Source organism: Passer montanus, unplaced genomic scaffold (genome assembly GCF_014805655.1).
Source record: "Passer montanus isolate IOZ18808 unplaced genomic scaffold, ASM1480565v1 scaffold69, whole genome shotgun sequence".
Taxonomy (NCBI): Eukaryota; Metazoa; Chordata; class Aves; order Passeriformes; family Passeridae; genus Passer; species Passer montanus.
Window position 1 is genome coordinate 3,789,809 of NW_024372036.1, and position 17,287 is coordinate 3,807,095.

Genomic DNA, 17,287 nt, shown 5'->3' on the forward strand with positions numbered 1-17,287 from the left:
CTTCCTTTTTTCCCCTGGCACTTGTCTCCAGCTAATATTGCACTTATGGCCTCTTTGTCCTTTTCCCATCACTGCTGCTGGTGTGATGTGATGCAGGCAAGATTTGGTGGAGCAACATACACTGCTGTACTAGTTACAGCTCAGAGAGAGAGAAGTGGGTTTTATTTCTCAGTTTTCTTTGTCAGATTATTGATTGTGATTTTATTTTGCAGGGAGAGAAAGAGGGAGGGAGGGAAGGATTGACAGGTGAAGGCAATAATGTGATCTTTGTCTAGACACATTCTGGAGATAATACACTCTGGTTTTCATTTCTGAAAGGGACATTTCGAAGACTCTGCTCTTTTGTGTGAAAAGAAGTCACGATCTGCCATAACTTGATGATATTTAAGATGAGTTTTTGCATTTAATGACTCAGAAATAATTTTTCCTGGGGTAAAGAAGGATGTGATCTGGCAGGGTGTCAGCTGCTCGGTGAGCACTGCCCACTCTGCTGTTACTTCCCTGAAATCCTCCAGAAAGCAGTGAAAAGGAGATGAACGTTGCCATTCATCTACACACACATGGGTTGTCATGCTGCACAGCCAGCACTGTGAAGCAAACATTGACCCCTGCTTTTGTGACAGCTGAGGTGACCTTGCTCCAGAGAATGGAGAACACTCCTGCTCTGCCATCTGGCTCCAGCCCTTCAGCTTCCCAGGCATCAGCACTTCTGGGACCTGCTCCTGGGGCAGTTGGCTTCAGCCACAATGCTCCCTTTGGCACAATGAACAAAGAAAAATCCCACAGTTTGCTTTCTGAACATGCTGTACCAGAATACTAAGAAAGCTGGCTAGCCCCCAAGGCTGACAGACATCCCAGCCACCTCCACCCAGGCTCCCTTCAGACTTCATCCTTCATTCCAAAGACAGTAGCAGAGGAAAGAGCAGCTGGAGACTCTGGCCTGTTTGCTCCCACAGGCACCTTACTCATCTCTTGTCTTGTTTAGGATCTGTATTTGTTCTGGTGACTTTGCAGAGGCTGAAGGGTCATTAAACTTGCTATTTTGACTCCTCTAAGCCACCAGAGTCAAAGGGCCCTGAGTTGCTCAGCAAATGCTTGGCTAGAGCATCACCTTCATATAGGAATGTGCCCCATGTTGATGGAGTGACAAAACTACCCTTTGTCCCCTCAAAAAGGAAATAAGCCCAGAAGTTTCTCTCCTCAATGAGGTGAAAAGGCATCTCATAGGACCTGGGGAACTTCACCTCAAACTTAAAGATAGCTAATTGGACAGAAGCCAAAATGTCCTGCCTAAACAATTTACTAGAAAAAGAAGATAATAAAGAAATGAATCGCTTTTGTGAGGTGTTTTACCAAGGACAAGAGAGCCTCTTGCACCTAGATAATTTTTTCTCTGTAAAGAGTTTTGTTATTTTGCCTTTTATTAAAACCTTTTTGTTTCCAACACTACCACCGAAGCCATCCTGCTGATGTTATGCCTTCTAAGGTGACTGAGCTATCTTGGGTGTGAAATATATCTCCAAGAGCTTATGAGACCTGGTTCAAGGGGACTCATATTTCACCTTCAGAAAGACCTCCAGATTTAACCTACAACCCCAAGACAAGCACATCCACATGGATCTGTTACGTCAGTCAGTGGCTCATTTCCAGAGCTCATTGTTCTTACTCTTAACAACTTCTCCCCTGGCAGTTGCCTGGATTTGCTTCCAGTCTCAGGTTTCCCTTCTCATTTCTGTGCTGAAGAGCCTTGCTAGAGTGACTACCTCCTCTCTCCTCTCCCTCAGGCAGCCATTTGATGGGCTTTGTGCCACAGCATTGCACTGAAATACTTTTCTGCTTTTTGTGAACATTGATCTTTTGTTGCATTTCTTGCTTTTCTGCAGCTTGAGGAATTATTGTCATGGCCTACTGTTCTTCACCTGTACAGCAGTGCAGCTGGGGGTGGAATAGAGCCCAAATTCAAAGGCAGTTCAATGAATGAGTACAACAGGACTGATGTGCTTTAAATATGCAAATAGGTCCTTTGCCTCTACTCCATCAGAGGAGCGACATACCAGACAAATTTGAAGTCTATAAACACTTGTGTCCATTCTTAGCAGGGCATTGATAGTACTGTCTTCATTGCACTGTTAACAGACTGGCTCTTCCCAAAAGGTTAAGTGAAAAATGGAAAAAGAAGAACAGAAAGGCAGGCAGACATATAAAATCCTGGTAAATCCACTTTTAAGACCAGATTACTTGCATAAATAAGCCTAAATTGGGTTAAATGTTGTAGAAACTGATTTTGTGAGAAGGACAGTCCAGAGTTCAGCTTTTCCTCCTTATAATTTTACTGTACCTCAGGAAAAATAGGTCCCCAGTTTTGTTATTTTAAAAATACAAATAGTCTGCTCTTGTGAGCAGTAGACAATTTTTTAAAAGAGTCTTAAGTACATACATTCAAAATGTTCTTGGTTGTACAGGAAGCTTTTTTTAATTTTTTTTTTTAAGTGTGCTAATTCATGCTCTAAGTGGAAAAGTGGAAACAAGGAAATATTGCCCTTGCAAAGACAAATATTTATTTTATTATTGAAAGTGCAGAGCAGTCATTCAGCCTTTGAGATCTGAGATTGCTGAGAGATGTTTTAAGATTGTATTCTAAATGTTTAAGAGATTACAGGCTTAGTTTTCTAGAGCGCTCATTAAGTTTCTCTGGAGTGTGAATGAGGAGTTGTAATCCCTTTCATTCTCCTCTTTGCGTGTGTTTGTATTAGCAGGATCTGTCTAAGTCTATAATTCTGCAACAAATAGGATTAACAGGCTGTCTGCTCCTGCTGTATCTCAGCTGGATTGCAGAAATGTGCATTTCTTTTCCCCTCATGAGCACGTTTGTGTGTGTGTGGTACACAGAAAGACCAGGAATGAAGGATTGCTGGTGGATGTGCAGCTGTGTCCCTCTTCTGTCCTCCTTCTCAAATCCTCAGGAGATTTCTTAGGAGAAAAAATGCTGCTGAGCAGTTTAGATCTTCTCTGAGTGACTGCTTCAGGGACTGACTCATCTCAGCAGTGGCTGCTTCCCTTGTCCCAATCAGTTTTATTTTATTTTCCAAAGTTGGTCACCTCAGAGTTTGTGCTGTCACACATCTCCCTGAAAAGTTGTATTTGTTTAATGTCTCTTGTTAGAATATAGTGTATTTTGGCTGTGGGAGAGGAAAAAACAGATGATTAAGAACATTCAGGGATGAATTTGCAAGACAAGTTGTCTATGAACTAAAAGAAAGTTTGTGATTATTTTTCTTGCCCTAGTGGTTTTCACTCCCACTTAGTGTATAATTCATCAACCTTGATAGAAAGAAGCATTGCCCTTCAAGCTCATATGATGCTCTAGAGAAAGTATTGGGGTTTTAAAGTTTTGTGGGTTGTGTGTTTTTGTTTTGGTGTTTTTTTTTTTTTTTCTTTTTAAATGGACCAAATTGGGCATTCATGTAATTTTAGGGGAAGGAAGGAAACCCTGCTCTCTTGCATGCTACTCATGTATCTACACAGCAGATGCAATCCATCCTGTGCACTGTTTTCAGAATATCAGAACCATGGCAAGAGAAATGCATGTATGTATTCACATATGCATGGATCCACAAGAAATGCAAGATGACATTGTTAAAAAGCTGTATCTTTCCTTTGACCATTTCACTTTTGAGAACTTCCACCCACCATGAGCAGAGAATGTTAGAAAAGAAAGCAGTAGGGATGAGAACCACATTGAATGAATACATAGGAACACAACACACATCACCGAGGCAATTCAAAATCCAGTAGACATTTATCTTTAATTTTGTTCTCTGTACTCCATACAGAGATTTTTCACCCAGATTCCAATCTGCTGGAATGAAAAATGCGAGCGCATGTGAGGTAAGAGCGCTCACTTTCCCCATTTGTGCTGGTTTCCCCATTTGTGCTGGTTTCCCCACCCAAACGCCTGCTTTTCCTCACGGGGTTTTTCCTGGAATCACAGCTGGAAAGGTCTCAGTGGAGCATGCACGCAGAGGTGCTTCCTGTGCCTGCAGCTTCTCACATGGGCTGCCCAGGCCCGTCCACCCACACAGCCACAAAAGCAGAACAAGCTGTGAAAACAGGCAGAGATGGTGAGGCAGTCACTCAGTGACACAATGGAAAATGTTCTACGGGGTATGGAGCACTTCTAAATAAGCACAGCCAGGAGTTGCAGGGATGTGGGAAAGTGTGCAAGTGACTAAATCGTCCATGGTGAGACTGGTGGAGGGTATCCCTTCCTAATGGGAATATTGCTAACAGTGGAAATAATTTAAGAATATTTCGGATAATTCTGTCCCTGAAATTTGGGGGATTTAATTTAAATCTGCAATTTGGACCCACAATACCAGATATACCTCTGATATATATTGCAAATGTTTTTAACTTTACTACCTCCTTGGGATTAATCAAGTCTATTCATTTCTAAATAAGATTTGTTGCCAGTAACTTTTATTTTTTCCCCAGCCAGTATCAGTCTCCAGTAAGTTATCTGAACTGTTTATGTCCTCATGACTCCTAAATGTATTTGTTCCTGTATTACCCCCCAACAGTGTGTTTTAATTGTTTCTGAGAATCTTATCTTTTGGTTCATGACTATGGCTTTGTGTGAAGCCAGTCCAGTATGGTCTTGCCCAAGCAGAAGGCATCCATTTGGCATTCTTCTAATTCCCACTGGAAGGATCAAAATATTTGGAAAGCCATTAAAAGGAAAGGAAGTCCTGCAGGGGAGAACATCCCTTGCTCTAGTACCACAGCCCTGAGCATTTTCTGAGTCATATTTTGTAGAAAATTTTAACTTTCTGCTGACCACTGGCAGCCTGAGAAAGTGCCTAAAAAGGGTGTCTCAGGTTGCTACAGAGATTGGGGGGTTTCACTGGGGTTGTGCTGAGGTCCAGCTGTTGAGCACAGCTGCATGGCTGGGCTGCCTTTGGCCCTGTGTTCAGAGACAGGCAGGGTTTTTACTCTGCTGAGGGGGTGTAGCTGAGAAGAGCGAGGTCTGTGGGCTGGTCACTGCCTGCTCACACCTCAGCAGCAGCCTTTGCCAAAAGGTGATGGGCTTTGAGCCAGGGACAGGGCCATGAGGTGAATTAGTCTGAGCTCAACATCAAGAAGCAGCAGCAGAGATCAGTCTCCACCCAGTTGGCAGTGGTGCTTGCTTTGAGAGTGTTTTATATGGCCTTTCCTCAAGTGCTGAAAGCAATTAGCTCTAATAATTAGCCTGTAAAATAATAGTGGAGCTGTAATTTAATGTGATTGCTTTGGTTCTGTGTCTGCTTCTCATCTGTTGCCAGACTGGATGTGAGTTGAGGTAGCCCAGAACAAAACAATAACATACAGATGGAATTGTACCACTTACATTGACTTTATTTTCTGTTTTTCTGTCAGCACTCAGGAGTTTATATTTTCTGATTATTATCCTGTTTCTATTCAGATGTGAAAAACCTTTCAATTACACCATTAGAAGCAAGATAAAACACTTTCAAGTATGTTTACAGGATGATTTTTAAACTTGTGGACTAAGAAATCCTGTTTTATTCTCACATTCACAATCCTGTACAGTTTTCTCAAAATGAGACACATTTTACTGTTCTAACCTATAAATAATTGTTGCTTTGGTAAGCGTTTGAAAAGGATAAAGAGAAAGAATATTTTTATATGTTAATGTTTATGGAAAAGACCTGGTGGATACTGATGGAGGTTTCCACCCTCCAGGCAAGTAGGCTTTGTGACTGAGGTCACACAGGTTGACACCTGTGGGATTGCCTCAGCAGGGATTCACAGAATCAAGACCCCAGTGTTCTACAAAGTCACCACAAAGGTCAGCATAAACAGTTTCTGGGTAGCTAATGCCATAACATAAAACCAATCTCATCCTCATGTCAAATAAAGACAATAATGTGGTTGTAGAAGGAGAAAAAATGTGTGGTTTTTTATGTACTGTGGAAGAAATATGAAGAAGGAAATTTGCAGTCTAGATCTGAATCAAGGTCATTAAGAGTCAACAAGGTCTTACTTACATAAGTGAAATCTAAACCAGGACTTAATAATAGAAAAATAACACAGAAATCTCATAAATTTTGGGGTAACCCTTGACCTGGGAGACAGCCTGTTTTAGTCAGTTTACATATCTGCTATATATTTGGAAATGTTAATTGAGCAGTTCTTGTAGCACTAGAGGGAATATTAGCGCAAGCCAGGGAAGAATTTGTTAGGTTTGTATTTTAAGCATGCCAGCAATTAGTGTTATCAAAACTCTATTGTATTAAGAATGTTTACTATCATTTTAAAAGAATGTTTTCATAGTGACCGTGGTAGATGTAGACACAAACTTAGTCATAATTTTACCCAAACAAGCACTATCTGCTTGTGATTTAGCTAAATAAAAATGTGACCTTATTGTCTTAGGTCAGCTTTGAAGAATTAAAATAAACATATTTTATTTATCAAGGGAAGAGTTCAAAATGTTTTAATAGGATTTTCATTGTATACCAAGTTTAGGGCAGTAAAGAGGAACCGCTTTGCAGTTTCTGTGATAATTTCATTCAATATGAGATGTAGTTAGGGGAAGAAAATTGCTCTCAAAAAAAAAATAAATCCCCATGAATTCTGGGAATGCAGGAAAGGTAAGGCAGTCTTATCTAGAATTTAAGTAATATCTCTGCCATCTCAAGAAATATCTTTGGTTCTTTAGCCTGAAGACAATACTACAAAGTTGCAGACAAGGTGAGAAAGATTTATTTAAAAGTGTCAAGCCAAATCCACTGGTCAACCAGATGATCAGATCCTAATACGGTACTAAGTACCAGCAGATGACAGGGCAGGCTTTATTCTTAAGTAGTAACCTAAGAGATGATGGGAATAGCTGGTTGTTTCACCAGAAAAAGTAAGGCCAGAAGTGAGAACTCTTGAACCTACATAAACTCCCTGGCTGGTCACCTTTGAGCAGTTGATGAGCAGTGTCATTTCCTGTGATTATCCAGTTCTTGATGTTCTCTGTGTGATATCTCTGTATGGTCAAAGCTTTTGTCTTTTAAAAGAGAAAACTACACAGTTGTGTGCAACTCTTAGGCTGCAGTGTCAGCCAGTTTCTAATATTGTGAGGGGCATTAAACATATATTTTTATTGTGGGCTGGACAGAGAAGTTCCCTTCTCTGGTGAAGAGATTTCTGCTGAGGCAAACACAAGCACTTGGCTGTCATGCTTTCTAGAAATCAGCATCTCAACTCTGTGGGAATGGGCTTCTCCAACAAATAATACTGTAATACCAGTGATAAATCTCTGGTGCTTTAAATTGTGTAAATGGATTATAGTTCTTCTAATATGAGCTACAGTGTTGTTTCTTGTATTGACGAACTCTCGTTAGGAACACCTGTTTCTCATAAATCATTGAAGTTCTTGAAGAAATAGGTGCTGGAAAGTCATAAACACACAGCAGAATAATTCTGAGTGTATTCACTTTATTAGTTCCTATTAGTGTATCAAAACTAGAAACACAGACGCCTGCGGCGTACACAGACTCCATGGTTGCTTTTGTGCTGTTTTAAAGTAATTTAGCATTCATCCATAACAGACTTAGGCCAAAAGCTTTGTCTAAGACTTTCCACAGCCAAGGGTGATCAGATATGAATCCCAGTGTAATATGAGATCAATTTGTGCAAGATAGATTCCAAGATTTCAACGTCAGCCATTTATTTTTTCTCTAATCCTTGTAGGACCTCTGCTTCAAACTCTGGGTGGGCTCAAGCTGAGACCCTGCCTTTATTTTCAATCTGATGAGTGGTTGATGCTTTGGCTGAAGAGACACCACAGAGGCTGCTTCACCCACCCACACCAAGATCTGAGAGGCTTAAAGAGCAGGAAATAAACTGGGGCAGCCTTTAAGAAAACAAAAGCATTGTCATTCTGAAGAACAAAATGTGCTTGGGAAGGACCTAGACTCCAAAGTGTGAGTGTGAGTAATAAGGGAAAACAGTGGGTTTTCTGAGAACTTTCAAGGTCTTTAAAAAGGCAAGAAACTGCTTTTTGTTGCCCATTAAATCAAGATTATCCACATCTAACCACAGGAATGACCCCCAACACTGCCAGGAGCTGGGGGACGCTCCAGGCCATGGGGAAAGGAGGAGGGAGAGGCAGGAAGGGCAATGGGCACACAAGGCCCCACTGGCCCAAGCTCATGAAAAGAGGCTTCCAAATTCTCTCTTTTAAGTAAAGACGACATGGCAGTATAATTTGTTTGAGAGGGAATATGCTGCTTCTCACATGTATGAAGATTTTTGTAGGTTCAGCTCAATGATGTGTATTGGAGAGAGGATGCTGGGGGATGCTCAGGATCAGCACAAGGCCCCAGACCACATGGAGCAGCCACTTCCACCAGGTTTGTTTCAGACCCTGGGTTGTATGAGGTCCAGGAACATGCTGAGAGGAATTTTGGGATGTGCTCCATACTTGTAAGTGACACGGGGTCCCTGAGGTGTGGCACTGTGGCAGAGGGCACACCCTCTCTTGGAGTCTGGTGGTGTCTACCAGGCACACCAAAAAAAAAAGAACTTATACAAATCCAAATACAGAAAGAATGCACCAGCTAAAATTTTTGTGGGGTTGATCAAGTCTGTACAGATGTGAGTCCAGAGTCTCCCTGAAAATAAAGGAAGGGAGACAGGGCACTGGGTGCTGTAGCTCTGGAATTGTTCCCATGGCTGCCAACCCCAAATCAAGTTGTCAGTGGCCGAATGCCACATTCAGTCATTTCTTGAACACAAAACCACTTGTAAATCACTTGTAAAGCACTTATTCCTTGTATTTCAATCTAAATTGACCCACTTGTAATTAAAAAAAAAAAAGAGGACTGGTAGAAGGACCATGAGAAAAAAAATCCATTACCCAGAGCCCCAGATTTGGAAGTGCTCTTCCCAGAAATGCACAGGGTTTATATCACAGAGCTGTTTTTGGCACTGGCAGGGAAATGACCATGGATACAGTCAGACACAATTGCGCAATCTGAACATGGCTTTCATATAGGTAAGGATCTTTTCCAGCAGGCATAATTAAAAAATAGTCTAACAGAATAATTTATATTGTACTGATTTGCATTAATGTGGAAGAAAATATTCAGCAGTTCCTGATGGGAAATATAACCTCCTGGAATGGAGAAAGTGGCAGTGAGTCTTGTATATAATTAAACCATGTATACCCTTAGAAGCTCTTTTATTCAAGCATTCAAACTCTTTTATTCTTCTATACTGGAGATATAAATCATAGTGCCAAATTTTATTTATTTTTATACAAAAATTGGCATGCACAGAATAGTTTTCTGCTCCCTGAGGATGCATACTCAATATGGAGGCTTTTTTTCTAGGAGGAAACTCCAAAAATTCTGGGCCAACAATGCTATATATTGCTTGTGTACTTGCTTTTCCCATAAGAACCAAAAGCTGGTGCATTATACAAATGCACAGAAAGGCACAGCCAAGAACTAGCATGAAAAAAATATTCTCCTCTCCATGTTTCTCAATTAAAAAAAAAAAATTGCTTGGTTTTGGTCATTTTGAGGAAGGCTGGAAAGTAAAATGATTTAAAAGTTCAGGGCTAACACACCCTATTAGAAATACTATATTGCAGGAGAACCTGGATATCTTTTGCTAAAAAAATCTGTAATAAAAAAAATCTTTTTGATTTTTCGTCCAGTTTTTTAGGCTAACTGTAAGTGGAACAGCTCTGTGTGCTTACCACAGGGTAGCAGGAGCAAGATCTACTTCTAATGCATGTGCTATTTCCTCATTAAAACCAGTGGGGCGGAATGTGCTTGGTGAATCCCTGAATTCATACCGTGTTTGTTTGCTGACCCTAAGGCTTGTCAGGTGTGCTCACCTTTCAAAAGGGAAAGGACACTGCTTTGGGCCCTCAGGCAGATTGATACCTCACTGGATGATTCTGTCGGAATCCGAAGATTGCTTCATGTGTTTGTCTGAGTCTTTGAAGTTATCCACTGAGGACAATAAACTGCACTTATTTGTGCTGAGCTTTTGGTTTTGATTTCCCAGGGGGACAGGTCTGGAGTGGTGCTTGCTGTGGATGTTGCATCACTGCTTGGCAGCAGGGCTGCTGGTCTGCTGTGGAAATCACTGCTTGCCTGCAGCCTGCCCTTCCTAAAGAAATGATCCACCCAACACACATGTTCTTTGTCACCCCAGCTCCTCATCCAGCTCATAAAACAGTTCTGTTGGCTTTGTATCCTTGGAGCAGCTGAAACTGTAGGTAATGATTGCAGAATTAATGGTTTTACGTGCTGCAGACACGCACCCAGCCACCACTGCACTGTGGTCACGGTGCTTCATGGGAAGGTTTCATTTTCTGAGTCCCACACTTCATCCTGCTGCTCACAGACCAAACCCTGCCCTGCAGGGTGGGCAGCCAGCACATCCAAGAGTAGGATTTGATGCCCAAAGGTGGGCAGTGGTGCCAGGACAGATGACCCTGAGCATCTGGGGTTGCAATGTGGACCTAGAGGAAGTTTGGAACCACCTGGGACCAAGGTGTCTCCAATGGTGATGCCTCAGGGTTTAGCTTTTACATGTTTCAGATTCTGTGCTGCTTTGTGTAGTTCTGAGGTTCATTTTATGGGATGGTGAGCTCTCTGCACAGAGCAGGGAGACAAAACATTTTCTTCTCCTTCTCTAGCTGGAGACCAAGGGCAACTGATCTAGATCTGAAGACCAAGAGCACAAACAATGTGGACTGAAGAGACAAAAACAAGAAGGATGGAATTTCATAACCTAAAGCTATAACTGGACAATGAACTGCAATCTGCAAATGGAGCAGAGCTCATCACAGTGAGAGACCCTGTGAGCGGTTGTCATTTTGTGACCATTTGGGTTCATCTTGGGTGCAGCCCTGGCTGGGCTCTTGTGCTGCCCAAGGTGGATCCATTGAGGCCTTCTAATAAATCCCTACTTTATTCTTTAGCTCTGTCCAGCCTCTGCTCTAGGGCAGCCTTCACAAGGCATCAATGGCACCAAAGTGTTCTGGCAATTGACTCACCCTCCTCATTTCCAGCAGTGAAACTGGCCTTCTGTGAAAGTAGCTCCTCTCCTCATTATGGAGAGGAACCCTCCAGACAGGCTGCTGGCCCTGGATAACAGAAGAGTTTCTTTTTGTGTTACTTGAAACTGATGCTTAGGCTCAGGACTCCTTGTTAATGCACATTTGTGTGGGTGAGAGGAGAGCCAGAAAAGCTGTGTGGTTCATGTCAGCTTCATCCTCCTATTGCTCAAGAGCAAAATTGCCTAAGAAAAAAAAAAAAGAAAAAGAAAAAAGAAAAAAAATCCTATTTGACTCAAAAATCAGAGCATTCTCAGCCAGGATAGAAAGATTCTTGTCCAGAGTGGGGAGCCGTGGGAAGAGACACTTGGAGAGCATTAACTTCATTCCTGGGAACAAGCATAAGAACAGTTGATGCTAAAGAATAAAATATCGTTCCCACACTTCCCCTTAATCCACTGCAACTTTATTCTGCAACTGGCAGAGCTCGGCTTCCCCCTCCTGGAGACAGGATGGATGGGCAGAGGATTTTCCTTCCCTCCGTGCTCCAGTGTGGAGCTGTTTTTTAACTGCTGACTCTGGATACCTCTGGCTTTACCTAAAGGGCTTGTGAGGGGCAAGGTGATTTGGAAATCAAGCCTCTTGAAGCAGGATGAAATCTGCTACAACAATGTTTTTATCTCTGCTAGAAAAATATTTGGTGTCTAGTCATCAAAGCCTACAGTTGCTGTGTTGAAATGTTCCATGGTGATAATCTGCATTGTTTTGGTGCTGGAAATAGAAACCCTGTGTGCACCTAATAGAGAAGTTCAATTCTGAGTCACGGGAAAATACCTTTGCCTTCATTAACTTGAAAAATCCTTTTAAAGTTTGCAAAACAGTGATTTTAAAGTTCAAGGGTGATTGATGGTGATTCCCTTTTAAGAAGAAAGAGCTCAGTATCTGTTCTGAAAACAAAGGCATGCATTATTATAACGATATGGACAAAGGAAAACAGTGTAGGATTGATCAGGCTCAGTAATAACCTCACTCCTTTCAGTTAATAATCAAATGACAATGAAAATTTATACCTAAAATAACAGCCCATCAGTTTTGCAGGTTATTTCTGATTTCTTTTTAGTAACCTGTGAGTACTCAAGCACAGATACATAAAACACAGCTGGTTACTCGTGGCTTTAACACTCATGGAAGTGTCAAGGGACCCAATTTCTTAAAGCAGGAGCACCTGTTCATATGAAACAGCAAAGTTTCAGATTTTGCAGATGTACAGGTTCATTTTCATGAAGGCTCAACTTAATTATTTAATTCTTTCTCCTTTTAAAATCAACCCCAAAGATATAACCTTTTTTGTCTCAGTTTTTAACTTATTCAAAAGAAGCTGGCAGATATCCCACCTTTGATAGAGGGGATACATTTAAATGGACACAAGTCTGGGAAGATTTAAAAGAAACTGCTATTTGTTTATGCAGAACTTGGTGTATGGTAGTCCTGGAGGCACATGGGAGTTTGAATTTCATTAGTGGCAGCAATTCTACATATATCCATAAATATTCTTATATGTTTTATTTTATTTTCTAAGACAGCTTCCAGAAAAGCAAGGGTATCACTTATTTGTGTCGTTTGTGACACTTATTTGGGGAATTCCATTTTTTACTGAGAAAGGGAATTAGGGTTTTAAAGTTACAACTCCTTCCCTATTTCTTACATAACTGCTGTCCCACAGGTAATTAGCCTGAATATATTCGGTGAATAACAAATACTTTAAAAATCTATATTTGCACAAACCTGAATTGAAGGCTTAACAAAATAAAAAAAAATCAGAAAATGGACCATATCTTAAGTAGGGTCATTGCTGCATGTTTCCACATCAAAGGTTTGTCCTTCATCTGGATTTGTGTGGCTTTCTCATTCTGAGCTCTACATTTTGTTGTGCTCTTCTGCCAAGAGATATGAAGAGTTACAAATATCTCTATCATGTGCTCTAGTGGAATTACCTCATAATTATTTTTCCACACTTTAAAAATGTAACCTACTTGGCATTTTACAATTTCCTCAGTAGATTCCTGAGTACCAGCAGAAAGTCGGGTTGCTCCCCCAAGTCATCATGACAGGCAAATCATGATGCACAGGAAACAAATATAAAGTATTTTTTAATAACGAATTCAGGATATGAGCCTGCAAATTGCCAGACTAGATGCAAATTTCAATGAAAATACAAATATACTATTTGTGTTTATCTAATCCAAAAGTAAAAATTTCTTCCTGTGGCCCCTTCCTATTTAGATATCCAATTCTTGTACACATTGACCAAAAAGCTCATAGTTCCCCCATAAGTAGCTCTTATTAGTGCATATTCAGCAAGTTTGCTAGAAAAGAAAATCCAAGTCAGGGGAGTACTTTTGTGTGTTAGAAGATATATTTCAAAAGATGTGAACTTGGCTGGAATAGTACAAAGGTTCCAACATTAGAAATTCTCAGTTCTACAAAAGATCATCTGGTGAAAAGCACTTGTTATTATTAAGCTATGCAAATTTCTATCTTATACAAACCAGCTTAAGTTGTCAGTTATGGAAATATTTGCTTCCAGATGTGCCAGCTTTAACTCTGTTTCCAAGACTTTCATTTCCCAGTGGTATCTGCTGTTGCCTCATCCTACAGTCAGTCCTCCATGATTTATTTTTAAGAGCAGGATCTTCAACTTGCAGCTTTGATTTAAAGAAAAAAAAAAAACAAAAACAAAAAACAAACCAAACAAACCTCCACCACTAAATATTTTAACTAAATTGGTGTCCTCTTGGCCTTTCCTTCTGTGTCCCAACACCATGAATTTGGAGGATCAGGTGTAAAATGCCCATGGACGCCCCTAAAAGCAGCCACAGGCAGCAGTGACAGATCACCCTGTGACCTCCATCCTTCTCCAGAGCTCTGGCTAAAACTGTGCTCCTCACAAAGTGTTTCAATTCTTCATTAGGTGCTGACAATGGCATCTGAATATTTTCAACACGATTTCCAGATGATATAATTTCCAGGTTTTATAAGCTTTGAGGAATTGACAGCATGGATCAGGTTTACAACCGATGAATTGAGTGTGAAAGTATCTGTGAGCCTAACCCTTATGACAGCTTATTTTCCTTACTGTACTCTTCCCTCACTTTAATAATCCCCTGCTTTTAGCTCCTTATGCTAGCAATGGAACTAAAATAAAGAGCAACACTAGTGGGAGCCCTCGACTGGCTGGACAGCACTGACACAGCCCAGTGACAGGACAGGGAGGAATGGCCTCACACTGAAAGAGAGTAGGTTTTAATTAGATATTGGGAAGAAATTCTCTCCTGTGAGGGTGGTGAGGCCCTGGACAGGTTGCCAAGAGAAGCTGTGGGTGTCCCATCCATGGCAGTGTCCAAGGCCAGGCTGGATGGAGCTCTGAGCAACCTGGGATGGTGGAAGGTGTCCCTGCCCATGGCAGGGGTTTGGAACTGGAGGATCTTTATTTTCCTTTCCAATGTCTCAGGGCATTCTATGATTCTGTGATTTAACTTTCCCTACTTCCATTACCCCATTTTTTAACCCCTGCTGCAGTCTGCTGAGATTCCTGGGTGTTTTTCTCTGCAGCAAACAGGAAACTCTGCATTTCCACCAAGAGTTTTGATCCGTTTGCAGAACATCTCACTTGACCTGTGCTTCCATTTCAGGGGGTGGTGACATGAATCTCCCAGGGCTATTCAGGCCACCAAGACAGACCAGCTCTGCCTACACCATGCAGTAGGACCTGACCCATCCCTCTATTTTCACTCTCCCAAAGGCTCTCCTCCTTCCACTCCACAAAAAGATTTGATATTATTATTTCATAAGATAATACAACCATAAGGATGTGGCTAATATTCTTGGAATTTCTGTATTGCCTGAGGTATATACTGTTCAATTTTTTAGTGGTAAATGAAATAGGGGTTTTAGCTCCTTAAAGTGATAGATCTTTGGTGATCTGTGTAAAACCATACATTTCTTTAAGATAATTGAATTGTTAAGAAATGCATATGCTAATTTTATTGTAAATTTTTGCCTTATTAGAAGATCCATATTCATGTAAGGATTCAGTGCTGAAGATTTATTTTAATGTCTTTTACTCAGGATAGCAAACAGTTACAGTTTCAATCATCTAGACTACACTTGATTAAACCATCTGTGAACCTGAGTGAATTAATTAACTGTTTTCCTAGTTTAAGGATTTTTTTTGTGTATAATTTCTGCCTGAATGGCAAGTCATCTTCCCATGCAGTATCAGATGAAGTTAGTTCAAATAATCCTGTCACTTATTTTCCACACAATTGTTCTCTTCTGCTTTTGTGGTGTGTTTTGCTCCTCAGTGCCTTTTTACAAATTTGTGACACTGCTGCTCAATATGAAATCAATTATGGTTTGACACAGTAGAGTTGCAGATTTTTAAAAATTTTCTGGTGTGAGAAAGATTACCCATGATTATCTTCACAGCTTATAAAATTCTCCAGAAACATCACAAATTTCACATAATAAATGAGAAATATAGTTGTTTGTCACTGTTGTGATTTCCTCTGCAAAAACACAAACATTTCCCTCATTCATCAACTAAACCTTAATTAAATGAACCTCACAAAACTCTGTCTCAGCAAGGCTCTTGTGAAATTTATTTTATGTTTTGAGGCCCTTAGCTGAAATGTGCTCTGCAGCTGCAAAATGCTCCTCTTGTCTATTGAACAAACTCTGTATCCACTGCCTGCTTCTCACACTTCAGGGTTTTTTCTCTGATAGGGTAGAAAGTGAAATTAAACCCATCATATTCTGTAAGATGTCCTGGGGAAGGTGCTGGGTTTTGTGCTGGAGGGATCTGTAGTACCAGCAGAAGTTGATAGCAATGATGGAATTTCTTCAGAAAGGAATGAAAATAAAATAAGGCTTAAGGCAGAATGTTCCATCCAGTGAAATGAAAGAATACTTTTCTGCTGTAAATGAAGAGCTGAAAGATTCTTCATGAGGGGAAAAGGCCCACATAAGGACCCTAAGGCTGATCTGTGATCCAAACTCATGCCCTTGTCCAAGAAACTGAAGCAGACAGCAAATGTGAATGCCTTGCACCAGTTAAAGCTGAGGTAAAATCTTATATATACAACATTACCACATGACCTGCTGTCTCTACCACTGTTCCAAGAGAAAAAAAGTGTAGACAATTAACTCTAGTGGAGATGATGGAAATATTAATCCAGGAACAGTGTCAAATGATAAATCATCTGCTTTCTTCATCAAGGTTATGAAAGATTTAGAATGGACAAAGATGTTAAGCAAGGGGAACTTTCCAATTGCATGCAAATCAATGGCTTGGTGGGAAAACAGTGCTTCAGTAGGAGGAAACAAGCTCATGATAATTTTTGACCTTTCACTTTGAAACATATAGAAATATTTTACAGGCAATAGCATAAAGAATCTTAGAGGAAACAGATGTGCCTCAGAGTGCACAGTCCTTCAGTAATTTAAGGTCCTATTAAAATCAGACAGGGCATCAGAGAGTAGAGGATAACCTCCATCTTGCTTCATATTTATTTCTATATTCTAAAATCCCAAACTCTAAGTTGTCCACCCTGTGATATTACACACTTCTATCCAACTACACACCCATAATCCAGTACTATCAATCAATTTTGGAAGCCCTCACCACAGCCCCAGGTCAAATGCAGTGTTCTCTTGTGGGTCTGTGCCTTTAAGCACAGAAAGTTTAAAATTCTCAGCATCCAGGGTTCCAACAAGGGAGAGATCATAGGAACTAATGAGCACTAAATCAACACATGAATTGTTCCATTGATACAGCAAATTAATGTGTGTTCTGGTGCAGTGAGTGAGGTGTGTTCTGCTTCTCTTGTAATGATCATAAGTAAATAAAAAGAGAACTTATAAGTCTTTACTGTGACCCAGTGTGGGAGGCAAGTGTTGCATCCCCACTGAGCAGTGCCCACTTTGCCACTGCAGGTCTTTCTCTGCCTGGAGCTAAATGCTGTGGTGAGAGAAGTCAGGTGTGAATATTCTCATTGTGAAACTGGTTGCCAAAGACAAACCTTGATGTAAAATATCTGGCTAGCAATTGACACGGAAATGTGCAGGGGGAAATCTGTCCTTGCAGGTGAGCAGCTTTGTAAGGCATGTCCTCAAAGCTGGTCTAACCTCTGTTTCAAAATGCACAGGAAAAGGATGGAC